Source organism: Ambystoma mexicanum, chromosome 14, assembly GCF_040938575.1.
Source record: "Ambystoma mexicanum isolate Mex_15411 chromosome 14, UKY_AmexF1_1, whole genome shotgun sequence".
Taxonomy (NCBI): Eukaryota; Metazoa; Chordata; class Amphibia; order Caudata; family Ambystomatidae; genus Ambystoma; species Ambystoma mexicanum.
Genome location: NC_090940.1, coordinates 396351562 through 396369941, shown reverse-complemented (window position 1 = coordinate 396369941; position 18380 = coordinate 396351562). Strand labels below are relative to the sequence as shown.

General features: G+C 48.8%; 1 protein-coding gene across 3 annotated transcripts in view; it reads right to left on the bottom strand.

The window, feature by feature from the left end:
• Window positions 1-18380, bottom strand: part of BUB1B (BUB1 mitotic checkpoint serine/threonine kinase B) — an 815340-nt gene that overhangs the window by 357944 nt on the left and 439016 nt on the right. The gene's annotated exons all lie outside the window — the stretch shown is intronic.

Here is an 18380-nt window from a genome sequence, read left to right as displayed (position 1 = left end):
TCTTTGGGAACCCTTTTTGGTTACATTTTATACAGTCTGCTTTCCTTTATCTTTTTGAAGCATCTGTATTTTACTAGCCTGCCCGCAGGTGCCAGTGAATCTGGGAGGACACTGAAACGCGTCAAGTCTTTGTCCACCAGTATTTCTGCTTAAATTCAGTTCCGAGAGCCACCACCCAAAGTTTGAATGTTGCATGCATGCTGAATGGCTGGGTTCCTGCATAAATGACGAGGGTCTTAATGCTGAAGGCAGAGTCGACCACTGGAAGAAACATTTTGAAGAAGGAAGAAAGGCATCTGCAGTCACCTCCAGCCAGTGGTCAAAGTGTATGAAAAGAAGTAGTGGAGCTATGTTCCCTGTTGGCCTGCCCCTGCTCCCCACAAACCCCATTGCCACAACCCCTCCCACACACAATACACCCCCCCCACCAAAAACTTGCACCTGCTGTTTAAGGGAACGTTCAGTGCAGTGCACTGAAAGTGATGGTTTCAACTTCTTCCCACACTTTTATTCTAAAAGAAAACCATTCCGGCACAGTTTCTTTTTAAAATAAAAGTATAGGAGCTGTACAAGGTAATTTAAAAAAGTATAGGAGCAGCGCTCCCGACCGCTGCCTCTCACTTCGACCACTGCCTCCAGTGACAGCCAACCACTGCAGTTCCAGCCCTTTCTTCTGTGCGACAGGTAAGATCCATACCGGATGACTTCCTCCCTTCCTTCCTTCCTCAAGATCATCTGCCGTTTGAGTCATCCCCCGAAGTGCTGTGACATTCCAGGCCTGCAATATCCAAATACCCTGGGACCTCTGGCACTGCTGCATTGTATGGTCTCTTCAAGTGTGTTTCAAGCTGCAATCTTGTGGGCATATGTCTGGGCATACAGAGACTCCATGCCAATCGTAGAAATCCCCTCAGAAGAGTAGAGGACTGAGAGAAGTAAGAAAGTCTGCCGTGTGACAACCGTCACTACTTCAAACCCTGAGTGGAGCCTCCACAACCAAGTGCTGCAGAGATAGTCTGCTGGGCATCCCTGTGATAGGGTCGGGCTGTCTGCTCTTTTCAAAAGTTCACCCAGCTGCCAAGGCCAGATACCCGAACCAGAGCTACTGTTGTCTTACCTTGGGGACCCGCCGGTGACATTGTCTCTGGCTCCTTGGTACTTTTGCTGTTCACTCCTCCTGAGCTTCAGTCACGTTGGGGTGGACAACCCAACCATGTTGTCCTGAGACTAAGGACATCTGCCCGAGAGGCTGAAATCCATCCGGTTGTCTATCTAGTCCCCCTGAACTCTTTGAATCAAATTCCTTTACTTGTTACAAAAACGTTTCTTCTGCTATTTGACAAAGTCTGCCTTCCTTTGTTCTGCCACCCAAGGGTCACCCACCTCCCCAGTGTTCCCATCTGACTTTTTGAGACACTCATCTCCCAGATCGGGTTTGACTTCCAAATAAAACAGGTTTTCCTAAGCTTAACCTACCAGTATTGCTAATTCAGTAAATGTTGGTTGATGAACGATTCGCTAACCTAAAGCTACTCTTAGACTTACCTGTACTTCATCTAAGATCACCTACTGAAACCGAGTATTGCAACAGCAAATATCTAGTGTATATGTTTCTGTGTGAACTATTTTTGACTTACCTGAACGGTCTTGATTTTAACATTGCCCTGGTATATATAATAAATACGTTTATTTTTATAATACTAGTGTAAAAATGTTTCCTTGACCACAGGTGTGCTCAACTACAGCCCTTCTCCCTCCTTGACTAAGCATGGCTGCTCGTACATTGCTACCAAACCTTTTGGGTAGTTCAGGCATAACCTAAGGCATAACCTAAGGTTTGGAGCCCATAGGTGGACTTAAGTAAAACTCCCTAACCGCTTCAACTCGCTCACAAACTTCGCTACTCACTTTTTATAGGAATCTGAAAACATTCCTTTTTTCTTAATTGATTTTCTTGGTTTACTCCTCAGAATGACAATCCCAACGTTCTGGTTATTGTAAATTGAATTTTATTGATTTGCAACGCGACAAATACATCTCAATAACTCAAACCAACATGAGGGCAGGGCCTTCTACTGACAATGTTGTTGCAACTTTCCCTTCAAATACGCCCGCCCTCCCTCCCCTTCCCCTCTGAGTGAATCCATGTCCTTGTTTATGTCATTTCAAACTGTGCACAATTAACTCAATGGTTGAGTGGTCTCGGGATCTCTAAGTCGACATCACTACAGCCCGCGATATGCGCCCATCGTTCATTCACCATCCGGGCCAGGCCAAGTCTTACTATATAATCCCTTCACCCTCTTCCATTTCACCCAAAAGCGTTACAGAATTGATGCCATTCTGCCTCTACGGACGCTCCTCCATGAATCGCTGCAGTAATGTTTTCCACCAAATATATATCCTTTGCTGTATTGGACCATTCTCGCGAAGTGGGGAGGACTGTCCTCTTCCAATACCTAGCACAGCAAGCTTGAGCCACCAAAAGAAGAAAGTGCATCAGTGGAGCGGAGGCGTGCCATTGACCCCTCTCCCCCCATCTCTCTAGCTCCCTCCACCCGAGTCCTTGATGCAGCCCAAGACCTCAGTCCAGTATACCTGTACCTTGGGACAATCCCAACACATGTGCCAGTAGTTTGCCACGTTACCACATCCGTGTGTTGGGTCGTACTGTCAGTGATGCAATAACTTCACACCGTGGAGCTTATATTGACATGATATGGATGTCTTAAAGACCCCTCCCTCGAACATGACTGGTACCTCACCACCTCAGGTATGCTATCTCTTACTGGAGGGGCCCAAATATGACTCATCGGGGATGGCCACATGGTGATCTCACCCGCCTTCCCACCCATGCTCAACACCTCCCAGTGGACCCAGAGTATTGGGTGTTCTCGAATTCTCCTTGGGAGCCTACCCCTTGGGACCCAAAGCCATTCCCCCACAGTTGCCGGGAGCATATGTTGGTTTTCCAGGTAAACCCACCGTCTCCCCTGGTATTCCCTCAAATGAGGGACCATTGCTCCAAGTTGTGCCGCCCTATAATACAACATCAGATCTGGGAGCCCCATACCCTCACCGTCCTTTGGCAGTATTATCGTCCCATATCCAACCCAGGGTTTCTGACTCTGCCAAAGGAAACTCAGTATACGGGACTTAGCCTCTTTCAGTAGTATCTCTGGGGCACGAACTGGCAGCATTTCGTACAGATACAATACTCTTGGGAGGAGGTTCATTTTTATAGCCTTAAGCCTCCCCATCAGTGACAGCTGTCCCTTACCCCTGGACGTCATTTCCGCAAATAATTTATCGAAGGGAAGGGGGGATTGGGTGCAGCCTGGGGGTGTTGGCACCTCCCAAGTCCTCCCCAGGTTTAACAATAGTAACGCCCAGATATGTAATGCTGTCACACTGTGTCTGTAGGCCCATGGGTCTGAGCACCTCGACGTCCCAGAGGCTGTCTGCCACAAAAGGAAAAAGCACAGACTTTCCTGTATTGACCCTAAAGACAGAGGACCGCACATATTCCTCAATTATTGACAGAGCTGCGGGTATAGAGCTGGTGGGGTTCACCAGGTGCAATAGCACATCGTTAGCATAGAGTGCCAATTTGAATTCCCTCCCACCCACCTTGATGCCCTCAACCCACAGGGCCACTCGCAGTTGCGCCGCTAGGGCCTCCATTGTTAGTGCGAATAGGAGGGGCGAAAGGGGGCAGCCCCGCCTGTAAAGGAAAAGGTCCCGACAGTCACCTGTTAACGGTCACCCTGGCCACCGGGGATGCGTATAGAGCCCTTATCCCTTTCAGGAACCGATCCCCAAACTCGAATTTCTGTAGTACCCCATATAAGAACCTCCAATCAACCCGATCGAAAGCCTTCTCAGCGTCAAGTGCCACCAGAACCGGGTTACCCTCCCATCCTGCCACGGCTTCCATTAGGTGTAATATTTTACGTAGGGTATAGGCCCCCTGTCTACCCTGAATGAACCCTACTTGGTCCGAGTGGACCAATTTCGGCAGGAGTTCCTCCATACGTCTGGCCAGTACGCTGGTAAAGATTTTAGCGTCCACATTAAGCAAGGAAATGGCACGATACGATTTGAACTTTCTGGGTCCCAACCCACCTTCGGAATGACGGTTGTTAATGCCCTTCCGAAAGATGAGTGGCCCTCCCTGTATCCAATTTCGCCAGATGTTGGGCAAGAGATCCCGTAAAGGTTTTTTAGAACCCCACTGTATACCCATCATCACCCAGTGCCTAGCCCGACCTTAGTCCACCAATCGCCTTCAGCACTTCTTCCTGGGTAATTTGCTTCTCCAGCGCACTATTCTCACAGCCTCGAAGTTTCGGGAGGAATACCTCCCCCATGTATTTGTACAATTCATCATCCTCCATCTCTCCCCTCCAAACCGTAGAGGTGTTCGTAGAAGGTGGCAAATTCATGTACCACATCTCCCGCTAAGGAGCGTAACTGCCCATCCACATCCCTGACTTCCGACACCCAGCTCTCTGCCCGCTGACCCCGAAGCCTGGCTGCCAATAGGGCGTCGGCCTTGTCCACTTTCCCATAATATTTCTGTTTCAGGAACTGCAGCCTGACAATCACCTTCCCCACCTTTAAATCTTTCAACTCATGATGCTTCTCTTGCCAACTTCAAATCCTATTCCCTCTATGCTACCCCGTTGCCTTCCAACTTCTCTAATTTATGGATCTCCCCCCTAAGTTTCTCCACCAGCAGGGTTTTAATTGTCTTCTTGGAGGCGCCCTCCCGAACGAGGAGGCCCCTCCAGGTCGCCTTCGCCGCGTCCTATGTTATGCCAAGCTCCATCTCCCCTGTATCGTTAAAGCGAAAGAACTCTTCAATTGCCCCTTTCATTTCTCTTGCAAAGACAATGTCCTTCAATAGGACATCGTTGCACTGCCAAAGCGAGTCTCGAGGCCTCAATACCGTCAGAACTATGCCCATAGTAACCATTTTGTAGTCCGACCAACTAATCAGGGAGTGGTCGCTGGTGGATATCCTACCAGTGTCCCTCTGATGCATGAACCTATAATCGATACTCGTTCAAGAACCATGAACAGGGGAGAAGAATGTGAAAGCCTTTTCCACTAGGTAAAGTTCCCTCCATACGTCTATCAACACCTGGTCTGACATATAGCCCACAAATCCTCCCTCAGACTGCCCCTTTCGCCTCCCGTGAGGACCTGCCCACCAGTATCATCCAAGGCCCGGTCTGCCCACATGTTGAAATCCCACCCCCCTCACACTCCCAGTAATAGTAAACCCTCTGTGCGCTCCAATATCTCCCTCCATGGTCTCCAGTAAAAATTGAATCTGTCCCATGTGTGGGCAATATATCGGAGCAATGGACACCTGTGCTCCCTCAATGGTACCATTGATCAACAGAGCCCTTTCATCAATCCTACTCCAGACCTGTGGCTCAGCTATCCTGAATTCTCCGGTTGAAAATAAAGCCTACTCCTCCCCTCTTGCAGGGCCCCGAGGTCCAAAAAGCCTGTCCAACATGGGCTAGCGGAATCCGCCTTTCCTCTCCTTGACTCAGCCTCGTCTCTTGTACCAACAGAACATAGAGGTTATGATTTTGAGATTCCCTTCCCAACAGTGAGTGTTTGGTGGGCAAATTCAGGCCCTTAACTTTCAGGGTCCCCAGCCTCAGTGCCTCGGCCCACATTCTCAGGATGTGCCATCTGTACGCATCAACTTCCCTCCCGCCTACTCAACACATAATGCTGCAGTGCCGTCCAACATTTCACTCATTTTGGCCCCCCCCAACCTTTGCTCCCCCATCCCCCGAGACGCCCACCATACAATGGCCCACCAGAGGCAGTTGTCTGCCACATTCGTCATCTCCCTTACCCCCTCATCTTCCCCCGGACGTGTTCCACTAGCACAGTGTCGCCCCCATTCTCTGTTGTATTTAACACACCCCTTTCCCTTAGTCAAGAGTTTCCAGGCTTCTTCTGTTTGGGGGGGTGTTAAGCTGCTTGAATTTCCGGGCGCCTGGCATCTTCTTTGTACACTGCGGACCCGCCGGCCCACACTGCTCTACCTGTGGTGCCTCAGCTCCTTCTTGGCCTTCATTCAATACCTCACCTTGAGGACCTGGAGCACCTGCTGTGCCTCCTGACCGCTGGTCACAAGACAGACCGCCTCTCCTCTCTCGAATGAGAAGGCAAATGGGAAGGACCAACGGTACCGAATGCCCCTTTCAGTCAACCACTGTGTGAAGGGGCGGCAGTCTCTTCTCAGGGACAAAGTGAGACCTGACAGGCCCTGGAACACCCTGATCGTGCCACTTTCGCATTGGAAGCTCCCCGAGGCTTCGCTTTCTCCAGGATCTCAATTTTCTCTCTGTTCTTACAAGAAGCGGACCACTATTGATCTTGGGCCCTTGCCTCCCCCACCTCCACCTCCACCTCTGTGGGCCCTTTCCAATTGAACCTCCTTTCCACCCTCCAGGCCGTAGAGCTGGTTTATCAGTCCTTGTACATTCCTCCCCACCTCAGCCACTATTTCTCCCTTCTGCTCTGAGACTCCAAGGATGCGTATGTTATTACGACGCTCCCTGTTTTCCAAGACGTCCAGTTTCAGGAGTTTTTCTTCCTCCCTCATCTCCAGATCGGTCAAGCGCACTTCGTATTTTATATCGAGGAGGTCCATCTGTAAATGATTGTTTTCCATCCCCTCCATTTTGTCTTCAAGTTTATCTATGCAGCCTTTAAGGTCGCAGATGAATGCCTTTGATGTCCGTGCGTATCGCCTTGATATCCTAGAATATGTCCTTTAGATCTTCTCTGGTCCAGGCCGGTGCACCACCTCTTACAGCCATCCTACAGTGGTATCGACCCTCTCCGAAAGTGCTGGAGTGACGATATACCAGTTTTAGCACCACCTCTAAGCACACCGGGACCCTGGGACTCCTCCAGCATGACCATGGAAGCCAGTCAGTTGGAGGCTGGCAGTCATGACCTCAACGGGGCATCAGAATTCACTCTACCTGCTCTGTATAGCACCTGTGCGCTCAAAGCTCTTTGCCCCCCTCCAGGCGTCAACTGCCTGGTACACTCTGAACTGTCTACGATGTTGGAGGGGTCTGCTTCTCACTGTTCCTCTCCACCAGGCACTCACTCCTTTGTCTGGGACCACGCACTCCGCAGCTGCAGATCTAGCACCCTGAATTCCAGTATGGCGATGACCCACTCACCCCACCCCCCAAAACCTGGTCACGAGAATCCAGCTCAACTTGAATATCCCTGGGTTTCCTTCATGAACCAGGCGAGGTGAGTGTCCCCCCACTGTAACGCTGCTCAAGCCAATTTACGGTGTGTAACCAGGCTCAACCAGATAGGCTCACCATGGATTAATCCAGCACTCCTGCTTAGCACCAGGGGCAGAGCCACCAAGATCCACAATTCCCACTATCAGATCTGTGAACTAATACAAAGTCTGCAACTCGCTTCACTGTGCGCTGGCACCCAACCAAGCTCACCTTGTCTTGAGGTACTTTTCAGGATGTATCTCCGCTGTGCTCCGCTCGGCCCGCACACCCCTAGATCCAAGGTGGCAGTCTGGTGCCCCCCTGGCCGCCCACTGCCAGAGGTAGTTTGACTGTTGAAATGGATTTGCCCGATGGGAAATCAACTCGTCATTGTCTCCTAATTAAGGTATACTGGCATCCCAGTCACTCCCCGGTTCAAGATGTTTGTGCAGCAATTCGGAGTAATCCGGAGAATTTTAAGATTGATGAACCTGAGGGGGTGTTATCTTAGCAGGGGACTCTAATTCGGTGTGTATAACGCAAGAGAAATGTGGGGGTTATGCCCAGAAATGGGAATCAGAGTGCTTGACGACCGCATGAGAATGGTAAATCTTGGCATGATCTATGCAATGATTGGGATCTTTGGATTCTAAAGTGTCATGTGTTGGGAGATCTACTTAGTAGGCCAACATAGCACAGAATCAAGCAGATCTCTTGGATTGAATACATATATTGTTCTAATGATCTCTTTCATAACTGTGAACAATTTATAATAGTAGAGAATGATAATAGTGATCATAGTATGCCGATTGCCTGTTAGGTGGAACGTCACTTCACCCTCATTATCTGCATGTAAAAAGTAGAGGTAGAATAGAAGAAAAAAAAATGCATAATATGGAGTCCTTACAGTCTAGATAATTTTAGTACTGAGATGGCAAGATTATGGCATACAAATTTACTTCAAATTGCTTCCCCGCTTTTATTCACCATAAAGTGATGGAGTTGTGTACAAATCGATTGACCCATAACATTTCTTCCCGCCCTTATCAATAGGACTCATTGGTCCAGTGTCAAAAAAAATAAAATAAGAAAAGATATCGGGGCTATTAAGAAGAGTTCAAGGGTCGGAGATGTGGGTGAGACATTCAAAATGAAAATCAAACAGGACTACAAAAATTGGATAAAGGCCCATAAGGTAATTACTGTTGCAAAGTCAGGGAGAACTGATGTTGAAAGCACTCTGAATAATGATAAAAACCTTTGGGTCTTAGTCCAATGCAAGGGTGGGAATAGAATAGGATCTCCTACCAATCCTGCTGCGAAGGAACAATGGATTTCTCACGTTTTGGCACTATATAGGGGCGTTAGCCAGTTCCAGGATTCAAGCCCTTATGAGGGGCGCTGGAACTTAAATGATTTGGTAGAAACAATTGTTGATATTATAATGGCTAGCTAGTGGCATGCAAAGCTTTTCTAGCTTCGCTGTCTTATGGTATGGTGTGTGTGCTTTTTTCAGACAATAATAGACACTAGTCCGTTCTCGGAGTGGCTTCTCAGTTTTTTGTTTTTTCTAGGCGGGGGTCGTTTACCACTTGAGTAAGCCTGTTCAGAGGCCTGGATTTCAATTCTGTGTTCTCTGCCAGCATTTAGGGGGTGGAGGTAGAGACTTGAAGTGTATGCCATAGATTTGCAAAGGGCATGTGTGTAAGCATTTCTGGTGATGTTGGTTCATTACTGGACAAACACCACGAGAATTCCTTCTAATATTGTGTTGATTGGACAGGGAAGGCAGTGGTTATTTGTTTTTCTTGTAAGCTTGTTGCATGGAAATTCGAATCTCTCCAAAGCAGTTGGTAAGTCGTTAAACTGGTTACTGCAGAAAGCTTGTCTTCAGATAGTTGCCCAACTTGTGTGCATCTTTGATCTTCCGCTGGGTGTCAGATTTCACGGTTTATAGTGATAATGTCGAAAAAAAATGTCGATTTACAAAAATGTCGAAAAAAATGTTGAAAACAATGTCGAAAACCTATACATATAATGAAAAGGGTCAATTTTTAGGAAAAAAAATGTTGAAAAAAATGTCAATTAGCACTATCAATAAATACATAAACAAGAAGAGTATCATTTACTAGGGGGGGTCCCCCCAACCCCCCTCCCCCAACACCCTCTCACCCCTCAAACTCAACACATTTTAATTATATATTTATTTATTTATTCGAAAAATTCGATAAAATGTAGAAAAATTCGACATTATTGGTTTTCGTCATTGCTTGACATTTTTTTTCGTTTCGACATTATTTCATTCTACATTATGACTGACCACCAGATTTCACATGTGGTAGTACTACTCATGGCATTCTTCTGAGGGACAGTATGTAGCAGTATGGCTGGGATGATGTGTGGCAGCACTGATGACCGGGGTGGACACTGTTTGAGCTCTCGTTACCTCTAGTAGACAGCATCTCTTCAGGCACATAGAGTACCAGGAGCATACATGGGCCCCAGAGTTATCTTTTCAAGTCTAATAGGGCCATCACACTTGATGCTCTCGAAGTCTTGGCCCAGACATACCTTTTTATCAAAACAGCCCATCCTTTTACTTTCCTTGCCTGGAAGCAATGAAAACGAAGTGGAAGATCCACATTTCTTCCACTACCAAAAGGGTCAAGTCATCATCTCCCATGGTGTGTGCAGCTAGGTTTTTATCCTTTTTCTCAGAGTTACAGCACAAGATTTTCCTGACTAAAGCTAGATCCAATGTCCTACCAATGACGAGGATTACATCAAAATGGAAAAAATATCCATGTAATGGCAAACTCCCGTGCTGCCTATGTGGGGACATACACACGCTGGTGCACTTTGCCATCTTCTGTCCCATCTACTGTCAGATTAGGAAAGTGTGGCTAAAGGGGATTTGAAGGGAAAGCGGTTTCAGCCCTTACAGCTTTCCTCGTTTCTGTTACTGTGCTCTGATGTAAAGGTTGCTTTTGCACTTGGCAGCTTTATGAGGAAGGCATGTGCTACGAGAACACAACTAATGGCCTTTACATTCTAAAGTGTCTAATATGCCGGGGTGTATGCTGCAGTGCTCAATGTAGATATAAAACAGCTAATTTTATGATGTATTTCTATTATAATAATATTGTGTTAAATATTCGTTTTATTATAATATTTTATGGATCCCTGTATCCGAAATAAACCTAAATGATTACTAAGTCAGGCAGAGGCTATTTCTACCAATGAGCAGGTCTTGATTGTGAAACTTAATTCAAAATAAAAGATGCTGTGGTTTGGACGATGTCTCGGCTTGTAGATTCGCACTAGACTAAAGCTTTGGTTATAGCCACTGCTGCAATGGTCCTCCATTTGATGGCCACCCTAACCACCATCTCATTAATCTGGATGCAGTCAGTAGGAGGAGGAGGAGAGGTGGGGGTATGAATGGGTTGTTGGGGTTCACTACCCTTGACTGAATGGGTGTACCAGGTCAGTACAGTGTGATATAATTTGGTTTCTTTGTGCAGGTGTTTGCTAGATTTCCAGAACCAGACATGTGGCAGGGTTAAGAGAGGCTGCCTATCATAATGAGCAGGGAAATGACATTTCAAACTAGCAAACGCAAGCTAGGTGGGATAGCAGTAGAGCCCAGAGTTGGTGTGATGGTAGAAAGAGAGACACGCAGAGCACTCAAATAACTCAAGTTACACAGTAAAGCATACACTATAAAGAATGAACACTGTGCAATAAAAAAACAAGTAATACTACCGGATTAAGTCTATACACATGTGTACATTCACCAGTGTGGTCTCAATTTATTTTTAGGATAGTTTGAAATGATTCAGTCAAGAAACATACGTGTGCAGTAAAAGAGGTAAGTAATTGAGATTGGCAATTCCTCATAAGTAATCCTGTATAATATACACAGAGCATTACTCCAAAGGTATACCTGATGGAGAAGGAATCATTAGATCGTCTAAGAGTTCACAAGAAACTTGCCCGGATGGAGCATGTAGCTCCCTTCTGAAGGAGGACCCATATATGTGGGCAGAAACACTGGCTATTCACGTGGATTGAAAGGACTCAGACCATCCCAGATTCCTGGCGAGATAGTATCATCGGGCCGATCCACAAAAATGGGAGATCAGAAGATTCAAAGAAATACCGCTTGTTGGCAATGTTGGACATCCCTGCAAAAATCTTCGCACATATCCTCTTGGATGAGCTGGAGGACTGGACCCTGAATAAGAACATCATTCCGCTCAATCAGACAGGGTTCTGAAAGGGCTGCAACACCACCATTAACAGCCTGGCCCTGGTAATGGTCATACAACAATCCTGGTCCATTCATAACACGCTGGTGCAGGCCGCATTCATTAACTTCAGTTCGACATTCGACACGGTGGCCAGACCCAGACTGTCGGCCAAGGTTTTTTTTATGAATCCAAGTGATTTGACCAAATGTAAAATTATCGAGGATGAAATATCCGAAAACAAAGTGCATGAATGACCAAAAGTTAGAACACTTTGTTTTCGGACATTTCAGCCCCGATAATTTGCTAAAACACACAATCTCACACTCGCACGCACAACACACCCATAACACCCCCCAGCACACCCCCACCCACACCACCAACATAAACAAACCCCACTTACCTTCATCTTCACGCTGGGTTCCTGCAGCACCAGTTCCCCTTCACTTCCGTGATCGGGAACTGGCGCTGCAGGGTCCTTTTCTTTTCTATTTTTTTACACAGACAGCTGCAGGGTTGTCCCCCCGCAGCCCCTGCTCTCTATAGCATAAAGTATAGTGAGCGGGGCAATGCGGGGGACACCCCCGCAGCCCCTGTTTTTTTTCAATGCTGCCACCAAAGGATCGAACTTTTGGTGTTCGATCCTTTGGTGGTAGCATTTTTAGAACTTTTGGTCGTTTCGACCTTTTATTTTCGGTCATTTCGAAATAAAACTTTTTTTATATCACATTTTATTGCTTTTAAGAACAATATCCAACATACAAAATAAAACACACCCCTCTGCCCCCCACTACCCTTATTGGCGCATATCAAGTCCGCCTGATTTGATCGTGCCGCTTTTCCCGTCTCCGCTGCTGTGTAACCAAATGCTGCATTGCTGAATACTCTCCTTTCCATCGCCCGCTTCATCACAACAGTTTTCAGCTCACACCCTCTTCCCACTTCCCCCAGATCTTAGTGGCCTTGGCTGGGCACCCCCTTGCAGTATATATTATGTGTTCCTTCACGGCGCAGGCGTCCATTTTGGCAGACCAGTGGGCCAGGGTTGGACAGTCCGGGGCTGCCCATTTTTGTGCAAGATCATGTTTTATCAAACCCACTGCATTAGACAGAAATATATCCTCCCATTTATTTAAGTCGTTTTCATCTGGGACCCCTAGTAACAGCTTTGCGGGTTCCAGTGCCACAGTGCGCCCCAAGAGACTTAGACAGCATTGCGTCCAAAATGTTTCTATTCAGGGGCATTCCAAGAGCAAGTGAAAGAAGGTGCCTTCCTCTCTTTGGCACCTCAAACAGTTGGGGTCAGAGTCTCGCCCCCATCCGAACAGGGCCACTCGGGGGTGGTAGACTCGGTGCAATATTTTTAGTTGTACCAATCGGATTTTGGAGTCTAGGGCGATCTCACGTGGGTGCATAAGTACCTGTATCCAGTCCTCCGGTTCCATGGGGCCTACCATCCCTTTCCCATTTGGTTTTAAGGCCGGCCAATTCCGGAGTAGCAAATGCATTTATAGCTTTATATAAAATTGACGTGACTTTGTTGGGGATGTGTTGTGGGAGTAGGTTACGATCCAGGGGGGTGCACTCAGGTGCGTCCGTGAGTGCCTGCCTGTGACCACTGAGGGCGTGTCGCAATTGTAAATAGTGATACCGCTCATTCTCTGGGATTCAGACTGTTTGTTGGAGTGTCTCAAACGGGAGGATGGAACCATCAGACACTACATCCCCGATCGTGGTTATCCCGGCCTCCCCCCACCGGGTCCTTATAGCAAGTGTCCGCACTTCAGAGAGCATGTAGATGTCCCATAGTGGTTGCGCCAGAGTTAGTCTATTCCCCCAGCCTATGTGTGTATGCGCCTGCCTCCAAGTGTCTGCGATGTGTGCAGAGGTAGTTTGTGGCCGGGGCCTGGGAAGGTTCTGGTATAATGTGGCGGCTGGAGGGGTGCCCTGTAAGGTAGACATCTCCGCCTTAATTTGCGGATGTTCGTGGTCCCCGTGAAGTAGGTCCTTGACCACTGTTAGCTGGGCGGCCCAATAATAGGACCAGAAGGTGTGGTACTCCAATACCCCCTCCCAAATGGACCTCTGTAGCGTTGTTAACGCAATGCGGGGCTGCCCGCCCTTCCAAATCAGTTTCCTAAGGAGGCATGCCACTCGGGCGAACTCTGCTTCTGTTATTGCATGTGGGGCGTTCTGGAGCACGTATACAAAATGTGGAAGTGCCAGCATCTTGAAGAGCGCTGCTCTACCCAATATCGCGAGGGGGATAAGCATCCAGTGCTTCACATCTTCAGCGAAGCGGTCTGTTAGTGGGTGCAAGCTACGGGACACGTATGCCGAGAGGTTCCCAGATATCTGTATACCCAAATAGCAGAAGCCCTCCCTCTCCACTCGATAGGGGACATCTCTTGGGATTGCACTGTCTCCTCCCTTTACTGGAAAAAGGACCGATTTGCCCCAGTTTACTTTTAAACCACTAAATTCCCCAAAGGCCGTCAACATCCTGGCAATCATCGGGCATGCTTGGTTCGGGTCGCTCAGATAGAGTAACAGGTCATCCGCATATAGGGCGACGCTATCTTCTCGTCCTTCCGGCCACCGAAACCCACACCATGTTGTGACTTGCCGAAGCCATTGTGCCACTGGTTCAATTGCCAGCGTGAAAAGGAGGGGAGACAGCGGGCAGCCCTGCCTTGTGCCCCGGACTAACGGGAAGGTTCTGGAGGACCAGCTGTTTACCCTGATCTCCGCTTGTGGGGCCTCATATAAAAGCTGAACCCATCTGATAAAGGCTTCGCCGATTCCCATGCATCGCATCGTCGTCAACAGACTGCCCCCCATATCACTGAATCGAACGCCTTCTCAAAATCTATTGCTAGCAGGGTGAGTGGCGGTTCGAGAATTGGGGCCCGTTCAAGCAATAAGTGGAATCGGCGTAGATTAATTCTGGTCGACCTGTGCGGCATGAAGCCGCACTGATCAGGGTGAACCAGACAGGGTATTACCGATTGCAGCCTGGAGGCTAATGCCTTCGCGAGAATTTTGGCCTTGCCGTTAATAAGTGATATTGGTCTGTATGATGAACATGTTTCAGGGGGGTTTTCCCTGTTTAGGGATTCGCCATGATGCTGGCCCTTCTGAGGTCCATGGGGGAGAGTGCCCTGTTCTCTGGCTGCTAGTAACATTTTATGAAAGGATACTGCCATCTTGTCGCTTCCCAGTCGCTTCCATGTCTCAGCCGGGAATCCGTTGGGACCCGGTGTCTTCCCGGGTTGTTGCTGAGCTGGCCTGCGCTATCTCGTTTTCCTCTAGCTCCCTATCGAGGTTTGTTCTCTGCAGCTCCGATAGTTGTGGGACCTCGATGTTGTCCAGACAGGACGGATCTTTTGGGGCAACTGGAGCCCTGTACAGATTAGCATAACATTTAGCGAACGCCTCTGCTATATCCGAGTCTGTTTGGGCCGTTCTGTTTTGGTTGTCGACAATCTGTCTGACATATCTGTGTCCCTCCTCCCCTTGTCCCCACATTCATAAAGCCTTGTCCTCGCTTCCCAGTGCGCTTGTTTTGCGTTGTCTAGTGCCGTATTATGGAGGGATACCCTGGCTTTTATAAGAGAGCGGTGTGTCTCTGAGGAGGCCTCTACTATATACCCGGTTTCCCATTTTTCCACCTCCCCATCTGCCTCGGCCACCTTCCGGTGGTGCTCTCTCCTTCTATTACTCGTCCAGGCGACTGGGTCCTCTACGTTGTCAGTGTTTATTTCAAAGTATTCATTGGATTTCTCTGTGATTTACTCTACAAATTCAGGGAGACCCAGATAATAGTTATTCAGTCTCCACGTCTTGGGGGGCAGTGGTCGATTCTTACGAATCGCCATCTCCAGGGGGGAATGATCGGAGATCCCTCGGGGAAGCAGTTCTGCCTTAATCACTCTACACGCCTCGGATGTTGGGAGGAAGCAGTGTAGTCGATCCTGAACAAGGATGCGTGGACTCCCGATTGGAGGAAGAGCCCTGTTCAGCGGGGTGGAGTTCTCTCCATACCTCACACAGGCCTAGCGCCGATGAAAAGGTAGCCAATCTAGTGGGTAAATTGGGGCTGCGATTCCGGATGTGGGTTCGGTCGCGTTTGTCACATACCACATCGTTGAAGCCTCCCCCCACAGCGTGCCTCGCACCAACACAAATCGGCTGCTGGGGTCCTGTTCCAACACGCTTATCTCGAATGGGAGACGTTTATGGAACAGGATCAAGACTACCCGGGACCCCACAGCGTACCCCGCATGGTACGCCTGACGATAATTAGTCCTGCGAAAGAACTGGCAGGTTGAGCCTGCTAGGTGGGTTTCAGTGAGAAGGGCCACGTCGGGGGCACGCCTGTTCAGGAACTGAACAATGAGGAGTCGTTTAATGCTTGATCCCATGACATTTACATTCCAAGTGAGGAATTTGAGGGGTTTGAAGCAGTCCTCAGTTGCTAGAGGAGTTTGAACATCTGTCATGTGGTCAGTAGTGCTCTGTGTTGAGAGTATGTTTGGAGGATGTGATGGTGTGTGCGATGAGCGTCTGGTGCATTCGCTGTTGTGGACAAAGCAGTCACGTGGGATGACTGTGTATACCGGAGCTGAATTGAATGGCGGCCTTGTGTGTGGCAACAAAACTGGTGTAACTACCCTGTGAGTGTAACTACAAACATTTCCCTCCTAATTCCCCCCCTATACTCCACCCCAACCTGAAGTATCTGTCGCCCGAACATAGCTGGCGCTGGGGAACTGGCGCTCCAGTGTTAACTAAATAAACTCCCTGGACTCTGACGTTCCCAGCACTTACTGTCTTCGCTGAGGTCCCAGTGGGGGGGGGGGGGGGGGGGGGGTTTAGTTGGCAGCCAGCATGGCCTCCGACATCAGAATTTGAAGGCGGGTAGGGCATTGAGGCTGGTGGTATGCAGAGCGACAATCCACTCCAAATCGATTATTAGGTTGTTGCCGTACCTCATGAAACCTCTTATATTGACTTTCCTCATTACTCTGTGTTTCTTTCCAGTTCCTGTATCCTGTGGAATGGGATGTCTTGGGGATCTCTACCGACGAGGTCTATTCCGTGATCTCTTCCTAGGGTCTGGTGCCAACCCGTCTCCATCCATATGGGTTTCAGCCCATTTCCAAGTTTCCTGCGGGTCAGTGAAATGAACTGTGGTGCCCTGGTGCTGTATCCTGAGGTGGGCCGGGAATAATAGCCCATATTTCACATTCATAGAGTGCAGCTTCCTCTTGAGGTGTGCAAATGACTGTCTAGCCCTCTGAACCTCCCGGGTGTAGTCTGGGAAAAAAGCGATCTTGTTGCCGTTGTACGTGATCGACCCTTTTGTCCGGGCCATCTGCAGGATTGCATCCCTGTCGCGGTAATTCAAAAGTTTGACAATAACCGTTCGCAGAGACGATCCAGAGATTGGTCTGCCCACTGGGATCCTGTGGGCCCATTCAATAGTAAAGAACTTTGAAAGGGTTTGAGACGCAAAGAGATCTGCCAACCATTGCTCCAAAAAGAGTTCCATACTGGGCCCTTCCGTGGCCTCCGGAAGGACCAGAATGCGGATATTGCTCCTGCACGATCGGCCCTCATTCTCGTCCACACAGGCTTCCAGCGTTTTCAGGCGAGTTAGTGCCTGTGATGGTTGTTGCTGCACCCCACCAAGCCGTCTTCCACGCCGGACATGCGATTTTCTACCTTCCCAGTGTGGGCTGAGAGTTTTTGGAGATTGTGACGTAGGAAGGACACTTCGGCCGAAATTCTGTCCATCTTCTTCTCCATCGAGGAGCGAGAGTTGGCAATGGCCGCCATCACGTCCCTCAGAGTCAGGGGGGGGCAGGGGAGGGGGGGGAGGAGTCTGGTGGTATCGGGTCGGTTGCGTCTCCGTACCAGGGGCTGTCGCGGAGGAGCTTGTAGCGCACAAGAGGGACACAGGATGCGTCACCTGCACCACTGGGTCGGCAACCGGGTCGAGTGTTGCGCTTTAAATAAATCCGAATAAATAAATAAATAAATAAATAAAATCCCCAAGGGGCGTCAAGTGCGGTTCGCCAGCTGTATTCCGTGGGAGGGCCACAGGGGAGCTGCAGATCCTCTCGATTCCTCTGTGGCATTCAGCTGAGGGCACCACAATCTGTTTCACTCCAGGTTCTTCCTTTCTGTGGCGTGGTCTATGGTTCAGTCCATTGGCAGGATGGGGGCGAGCAAGGCATAAACCTGGGGTCAGTGTGCCCGAATCACAGCCGGGTGAGCCTGTCCAGCCAGCTAACCTTCAAGTGAACAGGTTGCGTAAAACTGCTTGGCCGACCCTGAACTAATCTCTGGAATCCCTGTCAACGCAGTAGAAATCTTGTGAAGGTGCGCATAGACTTCCAAGTAGTAGAGCTGCAGATGTCCAGCAGGGGCACACCAGACAGGAAAGCCGCTGTCGCAGCGATCGCTCTGGTCGAATGGGCTCTCGGTCGGCAGGCAACGGTCGGTTTGCCTACCGGTAACAATCAGTGATGCAGCCGGAGAGCCACCTGGAGATGGAAGCCTTGGACAAGGTCTTCCCATGTTTCACAGGACCAAAGTTCACAAAAAGCTGAGATGTCTTCCGGAAACTCTTGTGCGAGCCACATAGAACTTCAGAGAACACGCCACATCCACGAGTGCAGAGTCCTTTCAGCCGGTGACGAAGGCTTTGGAAAAAACACAGGCAACACCAAAGGTTTGTTGAGATGGAATTCTGAAGGAAGCTTTGATTTGAAGGTGGGGTGCGTCTGCAGCACCACTCTCTTATCGTGGAAAGTCAGATATGGCTACTTGCAGGATAGGG